General features: G+C 40.2%; 1 protein-coding gene and 1 long non-coding RNA gene across 4 annotated transcripts in view; both read right to left on the bottom strand.

Moving 5' to 3' along the window:
- Positions 1-18,189, bottom strand: part of LOC101745942 (focal adhesion kinase 1) — a 203,192-nt gene that overhangs the window by 138,322 nt on the left and 46,681 nt on the right. The gene's annotated exons all lie outside the window — the stretch shown is intronic.
- Positions 12,109-13,249, bottom strand: LOC134200811 (uncharacterized). Its single transcript, XR_009975876.1, has 2 exons — positions 12,682-13,249; positions 12,109-12,296 (listed from the first exon to the last, which is right to left on the bottom strand). It is a non-coding gene; the product is annotated as an uncharacterized LOC134200811 (long non-coding RNA).

Below are 18,189 nucleotides of genomic sequence, written 5' to 3' on the forward strand. Positions count from 1 at the left end.
GACACCGGTAGCGACCTCTGCGTTTTCCCACGGACCCAGCTACGAGAGCGTCGTGCACCAACCAGCTACAAACTGACAGCAGCCAACGGATCAACCATTGAGACGTATGGGTACTCGCAGCTCAACCTGGACCTTGGACTCCGACGCAATTACCCATGGAGATTTATAGTGGCTGATGTGACGAAGCCCATTATAGGTGTAGATTTTTTGTGTCACTATAACTTGATTGTAGATTGTAAGAATCGAAAATTAATTGACAACACCACTACCCTGTCTGCTCCAGCTTCACTGGCCTCTAATACTAATGATATTCTTTCTGTGAAGGTTCCGACTGGCGATTCCCACTACCATGCTTTGCTTTCGCGCGATTTCCCTGAAATTACGCGACCAGCTGGTACACAACGTACGGTAAGCCACAATACACAACACCACATTAGGACTACACCAGGGCCTCCAGTCGCTTGTGCACCTAGGCGCTTAGCACCCGAGAAACTGAAGGTGGCAAAAGCGGAATTCGAGTCCATGCTAGCTGATGGTACAGCTAGACCGTCCGATAGCCCATGGTCATCACCATTACACCTGGCACCGAAAAAAGACAACGGTTGGCGCCCTTGTGGCGACTATAGGCAACTCAACGCTCGGACTATCCCAGATAGGTATCCAGTACGTCATATACATGACTTTGCGCACAATATCGCTGGTTGTAGTACGTTTAGCACCATAGACCTTGTTAAAGCCTACAACCAAATACCAGTCTGTGCCGATGATATACCAAAAACCGCGATCACCACCCCCTTTGGAATGTATGAATTCCCGTTCATGACATTTGGGCTACGAAATGCTAGCCAAACATTTCAAAGATTTGTAGATGAGATGATGCGCGGGCTAGATTTCGTTTACTGTTATTTGGACGATTTTCTCATATTTAGCAGGGACAGCATTCAGCATGAGCAGCATCTGCGCCAAGTATTTACCAGACTTAGGAACTACGGGATGGTAATCAACTTGTCCAAGTGTGTTTTTGGGGCTCCCGAGGTAACTTTTCTAGGTTACCGTATCTCGGAGAGCGGAACCAAACCACTGGACGAAAAGGTACAAGCCATTAACAACTTTCCCCCACCCAAAGACGTTAGGACGCTTAGACGGTTTCTAGGTATGGCCAATTTTTATAGGCGGTTTCTGCCTAATGCCGCCCAAACACAAGCTCCTCTTAACGCCCTACTTATGGGTTCAGTCAAAGGCTCCACTCCTATTAGCCTTAATGACGTTGCTCTGAAAGCTTTCGCAGAGACCAAGGAAAGCCTCTCCAACGCGGCACTCCTGGCACATCCAGATTGTCAGGCTAAGCTGTCTTTGGTTACAGACGCATCTGATTTGGCTATAGGGGCTGTTTTGCAACAGCTGAAAAATGACACGTGGGAGCCTCTAGGTTTTTTCTCCCGTAAGCTGAGTCCATCGCAGAACAAGTACTCCCCGTATGATCGCGAACTTCTTGCAATCTACGAGGCGATCAAGTACTTTCGACATATGCTTGAAGCGAGACACTTCACGATTTATACTGATCATAAGCCAATCAGTTTTGCCTTCCATGAAAGGAAGCAAAATTGTTCGCCCAGGCAATTTCGTCACTTGGACTTTATATCCCAGTTCACGACGGATATAAGGCACATCTCCGGCAAAAATAACGTTGTGGCCGACACCTTATCTCGCGTCGATGAACTGGAGGCTCCAATTTGTCTCGCCGACCTCGCCAACGCTCAAAACTGTGATCCCGAACTGGCTCAATATTTAACGGACAGCTTATCTCTCCGTCTCAAAAAGATGGACTATCCTGGATGCCGTAATCCTTTGTACTGTGACATCAGTACACCGACACCCAGGCCGTTCATCACAAAGGATTACCGCAAACAGGTATTCCAAAGTCTCCACTCGCTAAGTCACCCCAGCGCTTCCGCGACTGCCAAGTTGGTAGCCGATCGTTTTGTTTGGCCTGGGGTCCGAAAAGACTGTAGAAACTGGGCTAGGTCATGTTTATCATGCCAACGCGCGAAGGTTAGTCGACACGTGTCTGCACCGTTGGGCACTTTCGACGCACCAACTGCACGCTTCAGGTATGTCCACATAGACCTGATAGGCCCACTCCCGGTATCACAGGGATACAGGTATTGCCTCACAGCTATAGACCGGTTCACTCGATGGCCGGAAGTCATGCCCATACCAGATATTACCGCAGAAACGGTGGCTAAGGCATTGATTTCAGGCTGGATATCCAGATTCGGTTGCCCGACAGACATTGTTACAGACCGCGGCCGTCAATTTGAGTCCGCGCTGTTTCAGTATCTGGCAAAAACTACTGGATTCCAGCACAAACGCACAACTGCCTACCATCCCGCGTGTAACGGTCTTGTGGAACGCTTCCACAGGCAGCTAAAAGCTTCCATCGTATGCCACGCTAACGACAATTGGTCAGAAGTCCTACCTTTTGTACTACTCGGTATCCGTAGCGCGTTCAAGGAGGACTTACAGACTTCGTCCGCTGAATTGCTTTACGGCGAGCCTTTAAGACTTCCCGGCGAATTTTTCGAGCCGAGCACAGCCTGTACTACTGATCTATCAGATTTTACGGCTCGTCTACGCTCATTCGCCGAGAAATTAAAACCGGTTCCCGCCTCTCGCCATAACAAGGAAAAGATTTTTATTTTCAAAGAGCTCAAGAACGCGGAGTACGTCTTCTTACGTGAAGATGCTTCGCGCCCTCCTCTTACGCCAGCATATACAGGTCCTCATAAAGTATTAGAACGACGTGACAAGACGTTCAAACTTTTAATTAAAGGTAACTCTGTCACCGTCTCGATAGACCGTTTAAAACCTGCGTATTACCTTACTGTTCATGAAGGCCTGTTAGGTAATTCACTTTCACCTGCCATATCTGAACCCGATGTTGCGGTAGCTCCACCACCTGACAGAACTGCACCTACAACTACACGTTCCGGTCGACATGTCAGATTCCCGGATTTTTATCGCCCCTAACCAGGTCTCTGGGGGGGAGTGATGTGGGCTTATCCCACATTCCATGCACATACACATTTACTCTTCACAATATAAAACTTATATAATATATTTATTTCATATAATTATTGATACACACAGAACATACATTCACACATATAACATATCTATGAATATATTATTACTACATTACATATAAAACAGACATACACACACGACAATTTATCGTGCCGCGTCAATCAGCTGGTCGCCCGTTCGTTTGCGCTGTGGACACACGCGCTTGAACGGAATATCGCGGGTAGCTGGGAAATGTACTCTGGCGCAGCTGATCGCGGCTAGCCACGCGCCCAGTCGAAACTTACCTCGTACTGAACGCACGTCGCTTTTGCTAATTATATACGGTTTATTGTTTTCGAAGCTTTGGCATCTCTTGTGATAACGCGCTTGCTTTGTGTTTATTGTAATAGTATTGTCGTAAAATGTAAAGTGTCTTCTGTGTACTGTTTATAAACTGAATATCTGTCTGTGCTCATAACCTTCCATTCTTCATAATTTTAATAATATAGACCGTGTTGTATTTTCGTGTGGACTAAGTGTAAATTTTAATAAACATTTAATTAGTGTGCAAGGTGTCGTATTTCATTTATTATCCGAACACCGACGGCGCCTACTCAGGTACTTACTTACCTTTACCAAATTACGCTACGCGTCCGGACGACGACGCATACATACTCCAACCACACCTATACGGGAGACTACAATTCTCGTCTATACTTATAATTAGTTAACTTGCAAGTGTATAGAGAACCCCTTTCATTCTTAAGTTTTATTTTAATTAAATTTACTTTGACCGCTGAAAGAACTTTTGGAAAAAGTCGAATGTAACTTTGTTTCTCTATAGTGAAGTTAATATACTTACCATTTAAAAATTTCAAAATCTTTCGAGAGCTTTTATTAAACATATTTTTTGGGTTACTAAGAAATTCTCCGCGCTTTAGGCGAGGTATGTTGAATTTGAACCGTTTTGGCAATGTGAGGCATTTTTAGCGCAGAGGGCCTCTCTTCCCCCTGCCCAGTCAATTTCCGTAGTTCAGTCGCATAGCATTAATGCTCCTTGGTTTAAGGTAAAACAGACATTTACAACAATCACAGGTCGTGTCTCAAAACGGGTGGCCAAATTCGGGTTATCTATGACCTTTGGCACACTTCTTAAGTCCGCTCCACTACGCATCCACGTGAGTAAAAATAACAATGTTTTTTTCCTACCTATGCTGATAGCCTTGAGAGACCATTACAGCGTAGCCTTAACTAGTAGGTGAGCTGACAGGGCTCAAACCTGACGACGTTGCTAATACTAACCCTAGCAAGAGCAGTGCTTCGCAGAATCTACCACAGGATCGGAAACACGACCCACTGAGAAGATCCGGCGAGAAACTCTAGGCTGTGTCTATGGGTCAATTCACTCGTCGAGCCCTTCGTCGCAAGCGACGGGTTCGACGAGGACGGTGGCCGGTGCTTGTGGTATGGTATGGTATGGTTGTGGATCGGAGGATGACGTGTTTAGGGTGACTTCGACTGTTTACCATTCGGTCTACAGGATTGGATATGTAAACAATGGTATTACAATTAATGATTTCATAACTATTATTGAATTAATCTGCATATAAAAGTAAATTTATTATATAAATTATGTAAAAAAATCCGAGAGCACCGAACGCCCCGCCGATATCAGATATGCTTAAGAATAGAATTGCATAGATAGTGATTAACTTTGAGCACCAGATCTCCACTCCAGAGTACGGAATCGCCATCACAAACTAACGTGACGACATCAGATTCAGTAAAATCATTGACTTTTCTTCTAAAATATGACCGAAAGAGACTCAAACATGAAACTATCATTTTTATAAAATTTACTGTACAGACACAAAAAAAAGAAAATAGAAATCGCATATACGATGTTTTTCATTGAACCAAAAGACAAAATATCAAAAGCAGCGCTACTACTCGTTAGCGCCATAGTTATCTAAAAGAAGAATTTATTTGTAACCAACACATACCGTGCCTTGTCACCGGAGCGTTGCCATTATGCAAACCGCGCACTAAAAGTTGCCAGCGCGAAAGGGGTAAATGCATCGTAAAATATTACCGGAAACATGATGCATTTGCAAACTTACTGCATAGTGAGCAGCATTTTAAAATATATGTAAACCTAAAATGTTCTTTATTTATTTATAGATCATAGCAATGCTATTAAGTTGTGAAATGCGATTTTGTATTGAAATCACTATCACTACATCGCTTTCTCTGTCCCTATATCCCTATGTATGCTAAAATCTTTAAAACTACGCAACGGATTTTGATGCGGTTTCTTTTAATAGATAGAGCGATTGAAGGGGGAGGTTTATATGTATAATAACATTCGTTAAATAGTGGAGAAATCAATAATAAATTACAGTTTCCGAAGCGAAGCGAGGGCGAGTCGCTAGTATTTTTATATGGAAGTGTTTTCTTTTTAGAAAAAAGGAAATATGTAATTGGTAATATCAGCTTGTCTATTCTATTTTTTTATTAAATTCAAATAAAGTTTTTAATTTAACGCAAATAATCTTATGTTATTTTTTCGGGTTTGCATTGTTGTATGTTTCAAAGTGGTTTAGTGAAAAATAATTGTAAATTCAAGATTAATAATTATTTTTTTAATTTAAGTATATCACAAAAAAATTTTGGTGACTACTTAATTTTTTTGAAGATAGTTTTGAGCAATCGAAATAATTTTAAAAATTGATTTTAAAATCGTAAAATTATAATTGGAATTTGAATAATTATTCAAGGCTAATTGATTGTTGGAACAAGATAATTATTTGTTTTTTCTTTATAGGCAGATGAACATACAGCCTCATTGCGGTGAGTGGTTATCGTAGCTCATGAAGGTGAGCAATACCAGGGGCACAACCAAGTCGCTGCGTATCAATTATATTTGAATTGAATTTATGATAATTATATAATCTATATGATATATAGAATCTATGTGATATATGATAATTATATTATTTATTTTATCAATTGAATTTATGAGATGTCTGATATTTTCAAGGATTAGAAATGCTATTAACCTAATAATCTATACTAATATATAAATCTACAGTGGTTTTACGGATTTTCCGTTATAACTACTGAACCATGCATCCGATTGACTTGAAACTTGGTATCCATGTAGACAATACATGTACTTAATGGATGAGATAAATGTTGGACTCGCTAATAATAATGACAATAAATAATAATGTCAATTTTAAATGCCCAGCGAAGTGGGCGAGTAGGGCTAGTTATCTTCTTTTTTTTTATTGCTTAGATGGGTGGATGAGCTCACAGCCCACCTGGTGTAAAGTGGTTATTGGAGCCCAGGGACATCTACAACGTAAATGAGCCACCCACCTTGAGATATAAGTTCTAAGATCTCAGTATAGTTACAACGGCTGCCCCACCCTTCAAACCGAAACGCATTACTGCTTCACGGCAGAAATAGGCGGGGCGGTGGTACCTACCCGCGCGGACTCACAAGAGGTCCTAGAGGTCACTAGAGGACCTAGAGGTCCAGTAGTAATTCTAATTTTAGTTTGGAATATTTCTCTCAACAACGAAACGGGTATAGTACGATTGGTGCTTGTCGGAAGTTTTATTTTTTAACAAATCTTACTAAGCGGAAAGTAAATAAAAATAAATATTATTCGAGCATGCTAGGTATGTACTTTACGTCATCTGTCACTTTGAGTTAAGATAATAAATTAAATTTCCTGCAATACTCTTCAATATTTTGTTTTCTTAACAACAAAATATTGGATTTTCAGCAAAGTAATCTTCACGGCATCGTATTGGCTTCCTACGGCTTAAAAACATAAGACGGTAGGTACCAAGAGGGGATCAGAATGTATGAGGAATCTAGTTTCGACAAAATTGAGGAAAAAGATTTATGATGTTTTTGCTACCAAATATAATTTTATATTCTTTATTGCACACTGTGTCTAGATAAACTGGTCTTAACACATAGTCTTATATTCGATAAGTTTACGCCAGCGATTTAGGCTACTGTTCCCTTTGGCTTTTTTTCTATCTAAACGCTGGTAGCCTAAGAGACTGTTATTTCAGCTACGAGTGGATTGGTAGATGAGCTCGTCGTCATGATAATCGCCTTATCGTTGCCGCCGTTGACTGCTCCCGAATCTTGATCACGCAGGAGCCTAGACACGCCCTTACGGATCCATTAGATCCAATAACCCATGCATTAGACGCCTTCAGCTGTACCATCAGGAGCCGGCTTAGGGATCCCTGTAACCATACTCCTCGAACTCGGACGCTCGGGCAGCTGTTAGCTAATCCCACCCCTCTTGGCTGGTCCTTTCTTCGTCCACCTGTCCTGATGAAACTGGAAAGGCCTCAAGGCTCGGTGGCCTCACTAATCGGTGAGCTCGCGGAGCTGTCTGGGAGGACTTGCTACTCACTGAGATCTGGCGAAAACCTCAGGGGGTTGTATCTATGGGTTAGGTTTCACGTCGAAATCTTTGCCCTTTATATGAGTATGCATGAGCGAGTATGAAAGTCATGAATGACAATTACTGTTGTTACCGTGCATATAAACCCACCCGGATAAGTACCGCTATCGTGCTTATTTTTGAGGCGAATCGTTTAGGTTTCAAACAATACAGCTAGATTTTCAGACCTCGCGTCTCAAGATGCCATCAATCTTGAGCCATATTGTGATTAGCTCTGAGGTACGTACTCAACACCAGGTGGACTGTGAGCTCGTGCCTTCATATATACAATGAAACAAAATTGTCTAATCCGCTACATTTACCAGATTCGAAATATGTACCATATATAAAGACACTGTCAAAGATTTTCAGACAAAGATACTTCGACCATGTTCGTATACAATCTGAAAACCGTTACCATAAAAGAATCCGAGGGTCGACCAGGCGAACTTTTGATTTTGATGCACATGCAACAAAATCACGGTATATTTAAAAACAACTAACATAAAGAACATAAATCGATTTCTCGAATTTAAAAACCGTGTAGTTCGAAGCCCCGATAGCCGGGAGCACGTTTTTATTAATACCAGTATTAACAAAACGAGGACGCAAAAAAAAAAAAGAGCTTTGTAATGGAACAACTGGCGCGGACGTCCCACCCTCCTTCGGTTTACATAAAGGGGTGTTCGCCCCCTGGAGATACGGAGTGAAATACTTAATGCCTGTTTCGTACGATTTCCGTACTCGTGTCGTATGAACCGAGTGGTGCTTTAATTAAATCGCGCGACTCAATTACATTCTGAAGAAACTGCAAAGTACTCGAAATTGTGCTGATGTCTTCGCTGATGTATTTATTATTTTAAAAACTAAGTTGACTGATATTTGAGGTAGTCAGCGCAAAAGTGTCCTAAGCTTATCATAGTTGGTGCTCGCCGCTGACTATCAGTGGCGGGCTGACCTTCGTGCCCGGGGCGTGGCACGTCCCAGCCCCAGTGTGGTCAGAGTGCGGAGAGCCCAATCTCGGCGATCCGTGCTGGAGTCATGGTCCAGACGGCTGGCCAATCCTTCGACTGGTCGTAGGACCGTCGAGGCGATTCGCCCGGTTCTTGTGAATTGGGTGAATCGTGACAGAGGACGCCTCACTTTCCGGCTCAGGCAGGTGCTTACTGGGCATGGTTGTTTCGGTGAGTTCCTGCACCGGATCGGAGCCGAGCCGACGGCAGAGTGCCACCATTGTGGTTACGACTTGGACACGGCGGAGCACACGCTCGTCGCCTGCCCCGCATGCGAGGGGTGGCGCCGTGTCCTCGTCGTAAAAATAGGAAACGACTTGTTGCCGAGTGTTGTGGTATAGATGCTCGGTGACGACGAGTCGTGGAAGACGATGCTCGACTTCTGCGAGTGCAGCATCTCACAGAAGGAGGCGGCGGGGCACGTGAGAGACGCGCAGGCCCGCCGCCGTCGAGCGGGGGCCAGGGAGGCGGACTTCGCCCAAGCCTTTGCCCTCTAAGTGTTTCAGGTCTCCTTCACATGTCGGCCTGGGGACCGGCGAAGGGGGCCTAAGAACGGGGGCCACGACGTACAAGCTGCTCTGCACGCGTTTTATGCAAGAGAATCCGGGTGATGGAAGGCCGGCTATCCTCAACCCACGCTGGTTCTGACCCAGCGGAGTATTCCGTAGGATAGACCATTCTAACCGGCGCCATCTAGGCGGGCTTCGGATAGCCTGCCGACTGAGAGGGCTGGTGGTCGTGGGGCTGACGACCGCCAGTCCGGCATCCCGAAGGGGAGGGTGATGGGAGAGATGTCCTCCGCACTAAACGCTTCACTTTCCCCCCTTTGCCTTTTCATGAGTTCTGTCTCATGCGAGGTTTGGATGCTGGTTGTTGAGCGACAGGAGGTTTTAGTCGGTTCAACTCAGACATGCCCCGCCCTCCATCCCCAGTGGAGGGCGGAAGTCCGGTGATTTCCTAAAAAAGCTTATCATAGTTAGTATGGAGATAATGAGGTTGGAATTCGCTTTTACACTGCTTCGTAGGCAAAAACAATACGCGCAAAAATAATGTTTACAAAGCCATCTGTTTTCTATGGGTGAGACTAGGAATAGGCCAGTGTTACATCAAAATTTATTATGTTTTAAATAAATTGCAATATATAAGCGCGAATATGAAAAATTGATGAGTTAGGCCACTTTTGCGCTGACGGTCTCTTTTGAGCCTTCGTTTATTTAAAGAATGACGATAATTATTTAAAAGTCAGCAAAACGTCTACCACCTTCCTATTATATATTCTGTTCTGATTTTCAACTCTACAGTCATTCGAAGAGAACACAAATTACGACATTTCATAGTCCTTCATTATCTACTTACTGTGAAATGAAGAGACATTGTTTTAGTTTTGTTATTGATTGTTTCGTTGGGGTCAAAGATCTACACAGGCGTGAATAATCTTTACCGATGAAAGGATAAACTAAGTTTTGCTGCGGCTGTCTTGACATACGAATATTAGAAGACGAAAAAACTAGTTTAAATTTTATATATAGCCTCGATAAAAAAGATTTTTTAATTTAAATGATTTTTTCGGAAAAAAAATTTGCTTTTATTAGACTTATTTTTTCGTTTCATTTCATTTCGTTTCATCGAGCTTGAAATCACAACGATTCTAAAGAAGTTTCACTTCAATATATACTTTTTACCCCACACAATTTCATTTTACCCCGGTTCCCCGACCGCTGCTCTAGACCATCAGCTTAGGTAGGAAAAAAAACAATGACCGATGATTATCAATTACCACCACACCCGTAAGTTCGACTGCCTTTGAAGGCAATTAAAATATCATATAAAAATATGTGAATTTAAATGGAACACTGAGACTAAAACTAAAACACAAAATAAATATCAACTTCAATAAGTTTTAAAATACTATATTCCGAACGATTTTTTTAAAAGCAGATCCATTCGTTGATTTGAGGTTAATCTTTCAAATGCAATCGAAAGAAGAAAAAAGCTATTGGATTGGCAGCTCGATTAGTTTTCTTTTGTTAGGCAAGGTCCAACACTAAGAAGGTTTTCATCGGAAATATTCATTTTGGTCCGTAAAATAACTCACTTTGAAACCACGGTGGCTTTGGAGATTAAATCATTTCTTTTATTGCCTTTGTTGGCGGCCGAGCATACCTGATGTTAAGTGGTTACCATCGGTCATTAATGTCAACAATGCCGGGGGCACAGCCAAATCGCTGTCTAAATTCAACCTATTTGGCAGTAATAAGTAATATTAATTACTATTTTTTATTTAAACACGAGTTTAGTTATACATACGCGTATAACATAAGGTTTTGCGGATGGTAGGGCTTTTTACTTTTTACTGGTGGTAGGACCTCTTGTGAGTCCGCACGGATAGGTACCACCACCCCGCCTATTTCTGCCGTGAAGCAGTAATGCGTTTCGGTTTGAAGGGTGGGGCAGCCGTTGTAACTAAACTTGAGACCTTAGAACTTATATCTCGAGGTGGGTGGCGCTTTTACGTTGTAGATGTCTATGGGCTCCAGTAACCACTTAACACCAGGTGGGCTGTGAGCTCGTCCACCCATCTAAGCAATAAAAAAATAAAAAATAAAAAACTTATAAATACCCACGAAAAGGTGCTAAACTGCTTATTTCTGCCGCCTACAAGTCCTCGTTGAAGTATTTCTTTAAACACGCTTATTTCAAATATCAAGAGACTCACGTCTGAAATACTAACGTACTCTTACGGACCTACTCAAAACTATGAAGTAGTTTCTAGAATTTTAACTACAAAGCATTCGGTCAACAAAATGAAAACGTAAAACTTAAATCTAATCTACAATTAATTCTTTATCAGTAAACACAGAATTAATGTTGGTACTTAACGTGCCTAATCTGGAAGTAACAAGTCAAATTTCCCACCATTATTATTAAGGATAGCTGCTCACGAAGGTTCGCGTGATTCCTGGCAATCACTCTGTATCGTTCAGCTGACAGTTTGTGGTCTAGCCTTATGTTAAACCAAGCAGGATATCGATTTTTGACGCACAAAACTTGTAGAATTCTTGTTGTTGCCCGCATCGGTTTCTATGTTAGAATAAACATTATATGTTGTACAACTGTACAGCATATAATGTTTGTTGTGTTCAAAAGAGTACTACGTACAACTGTATGTAGTTATATTTTGTACAGCAGTACAACATATAAGACGGAACATACAGAAGCCAACGTATCAAACGTTGCAAATTTAAACTTCATATCGTTGCCGTGTAGAGAAGATGGGCCACAATATCATTACTCATCGGCCATACACCACAATTTTAAAGTCTTCGTCTTAGCAACATAATATTAATGTGTTTGTGGTCACGGATGAACTGTCTGACTTAGGATTATGTAATTTTATCACGAAATACCAATTAATAATCAAAGAATCTTTATTGTGAAACCGATTCCATGTTTGCCAGGCGTGTGTCCCGTGTGGCATAGTATGAAATTATTTTTTCTTTTCTTCTTTACATTTTCTTCTTTATATTTGAAATATGTAGGTATGTAAAGTACTATTTGCATAGAATAAAAGGCTTTTTATTTTTATTAATCAAAGAATCTTTAACCATAGACCAAAATACAAACTAGGTAAATCGATTCGATAAAATAATAAAATCGATATATATGTATGTAACTTATCCGCTTTGAATGACATATTTACACCGTACGCGATCGTTTGTAGGGATTTATTCAGTCGCATAAACTGTAAAAATAAGAGAATAGATTTTGGATTCCTTTGCTACATTGCGGTGAATCTTTTAAGCCGTTTGGCAGAATATCAAAAGCTTTAGAAATTTCACTGAACAGACTCTGGACAAAACTCAAAACCCTTGTGAATTACGTACGTGTAATTCAATGTGAGATCTCGAAATTTTAGTATCACGTTACACGGCTATATTTGTTGTTTTTTTTAACACGCTTATATCTTTACTTACGTCTACAGCGCTTAATATATGATTGACTAGCTGACCCGGCAGACTTCGTAGTGCCTCAATAGATAAATAAAAGACCTCAAATTTTGTATAAATTTAATTTAAAACAAACAAAAAGAATCCGTCCCACGAGGGAACATTTTCATATTTATTTACCTTTTAAACCTTCTCTGGACTTCCACAAATAATTCAAGACCAAAATTAGCCAAATCGATCCAGCCGTTCTCGAGTTTTAGCGAGACTAACGAACAGCAATTCATTTTTATATATATAGATTTCCGGCAGAAATGGTACTAATGCGCATACACAATACGTTCTACCGCCTGTGAATTCAATTACACCACTTCAATTTTAATTTCGAATCATTTGCCATTCACACAATTTGTCGTCATTCTATTTCTGTCGATTAAACATTCCAAACTGAAGCTTTATGCATAGTTGATACGAAAACTCGAGAAGTCCTTTATAAAACGGAGTTTCAAACATTCATGCAGTTTCATGACAATTTAAACTGTCACCATTTGAACGTGGAGGCTTAGGTTGAACTCTGCGGATTTAGTTCACGGCGAAAAGGTTTTTAACCCTCACAATATTTTATTTATTTCTTTTTTATTGCCTAGATGTGTGGACGAGCTCACAGCTCGCCTGGTGTTAAGTGATTTCTGGAACCCATAGACATCTACAACGTAAATGCGCCACACACCTTGAGATATAAGTTCTAAGGTCTCAGTATAGTTACAACGGCTGCCACCCTTCAAACCGAAACGCATCACTGCTTCACGGCAGAAATAGGCGGGGCGGTGGCACCTACCCGCGCGGACTCACAAGAGGTCCTACCACCAGTAATTACGCAAATTATAATTTTGCGGGTTTGATTTTTATTACACGATGTTATTCCTTCACCGCTGAAGTCAATCATGAACAATTGTTAAGTACGTATTTCATTAGAAAAATTGGTACCCGCCTGCGGGATTCGAACACCGTTGCATCGCTATATACGAATGCACTGGACGTTTTATCCTTTAGGCCACGACGACTTCAAAATCCACGTACTGTGAAGTTTAACGTTTTATAAAGGCTATTATTCTAATCATTTCGTATCACAGAAACGATGACGTGTCCATCAAGTTATTGAGCTAAAAAAAATCTAATATCACCCTTCTGCAGTCTAAGTAATACGTGCCGATAATGTCAGTAGCAATATCGCCTTTACCGTACAATATCACTCATAAATCTTTGGTCTGAATTCAAAAGAGTAATATAAATGAAGTCGAAGTCCCCTACAAGACAATTTGTGTTTTTAATTGTTTGACGGCACCTCCTCACTGTATCTATCCTGATTGTTTAGACTGATGAAAGAAATCACCAAAAAAATTATTAGATCCTTAGAACCGAGAATTGCACAAACCTTCATCTAGCCCTGTTACTAAACATATTGCTTGAAGTCATCTCCTCGCTGTACCTATCCTGATCATTTAGACTGATGAAAGAAATCACCAAAAAAATTATTAGATCCTTAGAACCGAGAATTGCACAAACCTTCATCTAGGCCTGTTACTAAACATATTGTGTGACGTCATCTCCTCACTGTAGCTATCCTGATCATTTAGACTGATGAAAGAAATCACCAAAAAAATTATTAGATCCTTAGAACCGAGAATTGCACAAACCTTCATCTAGGCCTGTTACTAAACATATTGTGTGACGTCATCTCCTCACTGTAGCTATCCTGATCATTTAGACTGATGAAAGAAATCGCCAAAAAAATAATCAGATCCTTAGAACCGAGAGTTGCACAAACCTTCATATAGCCCTCTTACTTAACATATTATTACACTCATGTCACTGAGGTACGAAATACTTTCATAGCAGCATTACCCGACAACACGCATTAGCATCTCATTGACGCTGTCCAATAATAAAACCGCCTGCTCAACTGGTTAAGTTCTAAGCTCTCTTACAATGCGTTAGTGTCAGTAATAATAATGAAATTAATTATTATTATTGCTGTCTGCTTATTGCAGGATTTTATTTAGTTTTTATAACTCTTTCAATTGGTTAATTCTAAAATGTTATACTGACAAACTGTACCGTTTCATTTATGACCTGTTGTATTGATGCACTAAAATGCAATGTTGTGTATTGACGTAGTGAACTGTTGAACCTATTTAGTGTACTGACTTACTGTACTGTTTGTTACTAGGGCCTTCAGTCACCACAGGGTGAAAATGCTACAGCTCATCTTCAGTCGGATCTCAATTGCATTGGTATAATCGGTCTAATCCTTGTTTCCTTCGTGTTAGAAATAAGCAGTTGTTACGCCGGTAAGAGGTACACCATTTATTACCGAATAGTCGAACGAATATCTAAGGACCTCGAACGCTCGAGAATTACAACGCTATCTATTGTCAGAGAGCGGAAACTACTACTGGAGATGTGTGGAATATTCTCGATAATTTTAGGGATGTGGTATCGGCTATAAAAGCGTTGTAAAGATGGCACGCAGTCAGTCAGTAATCGGAACTACTCGAAGCAAAACAGCGAAACGATCACCTGAAGCGAAGCGGAAGAAGCGAATTGAGAGTTTTAAAGTGTTTGTTGAGTGTTTGTGAAGTGTTTAAGTGTTCTAAGTGTTGAATACAGTTTTTAAGTTGTACTTGGGTGAAATTTTATTTATCCTGAACCCTCAGCGCGTAACACAGTCATGTTAGATTACACGGTTCCGAAATAATCCACGTAGCATATGTAGACACGAGTTCTTTCAGAATTACTTTTTAAAGTTTACTTTGAATAGTAAGTAATAGGAAAATAAGAAATTACTAGCCAAAATCATGACAGAGAGAAAACTAAAGTGACTTCTAAATAATAAGATCGGAAATCAACAAGCAAGATAGATAAAGATAACGCAATAATAGTCCAAGTTCGAGTCGTTGACAAACCTGGTCTTGTTTCAGCTGCGAGTGGCTCATTACGAAGCTCCATTACGAGGTTCGTAGCGCCTATCTGGTTAAGTACACGACTCCAATGGAACCGTGCCAAGAGTTTTATTTCATAGTTACTGTTTTACTGTCCATCTCTTTGCTGAATAGCTGAATAAATTCATGGCTGTGGCGAACGTAGCGATTGGCAGATTAGCGAATTTTCTCATTTTATCAAACGAACAAATTTAATACTGCGACTTACTTACTCTATATTCTTTCCTAGTTTGTCATACAAAGATTCAAAATGGCGTCTTGTCAACACAACATTTTTGTTGATTTTAAATTGCTGTACTAAAGTGAAAACTATTCATAACTAGCTGACCCGGCAGACTTCGTAGTGCCTTAATCGATAAAAAAAAGACCTACAGGAATCCGTCCGACGGGGAACACATCAAAGGAAAAACAAAATTGTTATTTTTATTTAATACCGAGCATTTTCATATTTAAATCTACCTTTTAAACCTTCTCTGGACTTCCACAAATAATTCAAGACCAAAATTATCCAAATCGGTCCAGCCGTTCTCGAGTTTTAGCGAGACTAACGAACAGCAATTCATTTATAAACATACCTATAGATAACTATCAGGAAATGTATGATAAGTTTTTTGTTTTCTTTTATTCGAATACTTCAACAACAGAGCGAAACAAAAAAAAATGTAGAAACTGTCTCAAACAAATTGAACACAAATGAAGTCTCCATTTTTTTTTACAATTTGTTTTCTCCGCGCCTTGAAAATCATTGTCAAGCCTGATTTAAATAGGTTTCACATAAGTCAAAGAAATGGCCAAGAGGTCGGATTTCAGGACGTTGGACACATCAGATATGCCCCCAACTGGATATAAGCCGCACTTCACCAAGCGGTTTATCGCCTCAAATGGAGGCATTAAAAGTGTTACGGAGTTACGATGCTCCGCAGTGAAGGAAAGGGGAAAGATTATTCTTCGAGAAGAAGATATATACTATGATAGTATAACGACAAATAAAAATATAAACTTTAAAACTTTTTTTTTAAGTTTCATTAAATTAATAAATAATAATAAATAAATAAATATTTACTAACAATCACGCCACGTTAACTGGTCCCGTTATAAGTTCGTAAAGAACTTGTGTTACAGGTACCAAACAACGGAAATAAATGTAAGTTTTTTTTATTATACACATACATATATTTAATAAACATCCATAACCCTGGAAAAGACATTTATATTTATCATACAAATATCTTCCCTTGGCGGGATTCGAACCCGCGACCCCCTTGTGTAGTGACCATGTCACTTACCACTACACCAGACGGACGTTAATAGTCGGTTAATGAATGACAATTATCCTAAAATAGCTAGCGGATCACCTACCCTAGTTTGATACTATTCTATAACAAAATCCTTCTCTGAAATACTTGGTTCTCGAACAAACATAAAAAAACCCACGAACATTGATTGCGAAAAAATATTTTATCGCGGATACACTTAAGTCTGCTAATACTAAGACCAGTTCGCTACATTTACTTTAAGCGTTCCCATAAAACTTGTGGGGAAATTAAACAGTTTTATTACTTCAATAATCCCCAGCGACAACTATCTGGAAATTCTTGTTTTATTATACTAATTAAATTTAACTAACTTAATGTTTTTCGTTTACGCAACGTTGAATATATCAACGAGTACCATATTTTACTGGTTGTAGGACCTCTTGTGAGTCCGCACGGGTAGGTACCACCACCCTGCCTATTTCTGCCGTGAAGCAGTAATGCGTTTCGGTTTGAAGGGTGGAGCAGCCGTCGTTACTATACTTGAGACCTTAGAACTTGTATCTCAAGGTGGGTGGCGCATTTACGTTGTGGATGTCTATGGGCTCCAGTAACCACTTAACACCAGGTGGGCTGTGAGCTCGTCCACCCATCTAAGCAATAAAAAAAACTGTTTTATCATAATACTAATAATGGAACACAACGTTTCAATTTTAAAATTTAATGATTATTTTTACTCTTTGGTACCCTTTTTATTATTTACTCAGTCAAAAAAAGATCCCATCTTGGTCAATGAATAGACCGTGCCGTGAACCAGTAACGCGTTCGGTTTGAAGGGTGGGGCAGCCTTTGTAACCATACTGGGACCTTAGAACTTATATCTCAAGGTAAGTGGCGCATTTACGTTGTAGATGTCTATGGGCTTCAGGAACACCAGGTGGGCTGAGAGCTCGCCCACGCATATAAGCAATAAAAAAAAAATTGGTATTTGTTTTCGATTTACACAATTTGTTAGGCATATACAGCGCGTGATTTTCGATATTATTTTATTTATGTAGACGATTGTTTTAGTATAAAGCTACGCTACATTTCGGGGCAAAACACGTTTGATGAAAAGGTTTGTTTGCTTAGTATCTGAGGGTTTACTTATTAATCTACATAATATATTTAGACATATAATCAATAAAAAGAATTTGGGTTGGAGGTCAGATAAACGCGGGTTTTTGCCTTGAAAATTTATTTATTACATTTATTATATTAGTCGAACGGGTGCTGATTCTGATTACAGTAGCGCAGTGCCCGATAGCCAAAGGTATATTTATGGTAGATATTCGGTATTAGGGTCGTTTTCAATTTTGGGGCCAAAAAAGTAACATACAGAACAACAAATGGTCTCATGAGCACACTCTCAGTTACACAAGAGCAATTTTTCAAAA

This window comes from Bombyx mori, chromosome 20, assembly GCF_030269925.1.
Source record: "Bombyx mori chromosome 20, ASM3026992v2".
In the NCBI taxonomy this organism is placed as follows: Eukaryota; Metazoa; Arthropoda; class Insecta; order Lepidoptera; family Bombycidae; genus Bombyx; species Bombyx mori.